Source organism: Orycteropus afer, unplaced genomic scaffold, assembly GCF_000298275.1.
Source record: "Orycteropus afer afer isolate SDZICR_OR568_19922 unplaced genomic scaffold, OryAfe1.0 scaffold00020, whole genome shotgun sequence".
In the NCBI taxonomy this organism is placed as follows: Eukaryota; Metazoa; Chordata; class Mammalia; order Tubulidentata; family Orycteropodidae; genus Orycteropus; species Orycteropus afer.
Window position 1 is genome coordinate 8597004 of NW_006921607.1, and position 1527 is coordinate 8598530.

Sequence of the window (1527 nt, forward strand, 5' to 3'; positions counted from 1 at the left end):
GTCTTTTTAGTGATCTCTTGCTTTCTTCATGGATAATGTTCTTGATATCTTCCCATAATTCATCTGGCTTTCGGTCATTGGTGTTCGATGCATCAAATCTATTCTTTAGATGATCTCTAAATTCAGGAGCAGGAGTAGTTTTATCTTAAAGCAGAATGTCTAGTCATCCCAGAACATAAAAGATTGTAAATAGATCATTACAAATGATTTCTCTGCATAAATGAATTATACAATTAAAAGTGTGTAAGTTCGCCTTCAGCCAATACTTAATTGGATATAATAAAAGGGAAAATAGAATTTGCCCGGAAGAAACACAAACTTTTGTTTTAAGCCCTGTAAAACCCATATAGAAACCTAAGTAGAAAACCTGAGCCCCACCCAGTACTGCTGAGGGAAGGGAAAATTTACATGTGAAGAGAAAACCTGAAGAAAAAAATGACTGTTTAAATTTTTACATTTCAAGCAAGCAGATAAACTTTGGGTCCATCAAAGCAGAAAAGTCATAATCCGTGAGAAAAACCCCTCCCAGGACTAAAAGTTAAAAGAAACCAGTGAATAGTAAACTTGTATGTTACTTGCTTGTAACCACCTGGATCCACCTGAGTGGAAATGGGGGAAGTGCAGCACAGAAAAAATGAACTGAATTTAGTACTCTTTAACCTAAGACCAGGATGCTGAAGAAGCAGTCTGCAGAGATTGTGCTGTGGGGCACTATCCTCTTTGTGGCCTGGAATGCCCTGCTCCTTTTCTTCTTCTGGACACACCCAGCACCTGGCAGGCCTCCCTCAGACAGTTCTCTTGATAATGACCCCGCCAGCCTCACCCGTGAAGTGATCCGCCTGGCCCAGAACGCTGAAGTGGAGTTGGAATATCAGCGGAGATTGTTGCAGCAGGTTAAGGAGTACCATGCTCAGTGGAAGCAGCGGTTGAGAGTGCCCACTGTGGGCCCCCCTGCCCCACCGCATGTGCCTGTGCCCCATCATTGTCAACCAGGACTGTGAGCATGAGGAGACAACCCAGGTCATTACCTCCTATAGCAGCACCATCACGCACATCCAGCAACCTGACCTGAGCCACATTGCTGTGCCGCCCGACCACCACAAATTCCAGAACTACTATAAAGTTACGCAGCATTACCGCTGGACTCCGGACCAGATCTTCCACAGGTTCAAGTTCTCAGCAGCTGTGATTGTTGAAGATGACCTGGAAGTAGCACCAGATTTCTTTGAGTACTCTCAAACCACCTCAAGTTCATCAGGTTAAACCAGCACTTTGTGTACTTCACCCAGCTGGACCTATCCTACCTGAGCAAAGAAAACCCAGGAGCTGGAGATAAGAAGAGCTAGCTGGTCTGAAGTACAATGAATTGTGAGCCTACAAGCACTGAGAACTGATGATGTAACAGAAGGTGCTAGCTAATCTGAAGTGAAAAGAAGAATGTCACTCCCAAACTTAACAACTAGTACCCATGACCTAGCTGGGATAGCTAGAAGAAGATGATTAACACAGATGGTGTTAAGTTACTGC

At 44.0% G+C, this 1527-nt stretch overlaps 1 pseudogene; it reads left to right on the plus strand.

The window, feature by feature from the left end:
- Positions 1-671: 671 nt before the first annotated feature.
- On the plus strand, positions 672-1263 carry LOC122152203 (annotated as a pseudogene).
- The last annotated feature ends 264 nt before the right edge of the window (positions 1264-1527 follow it).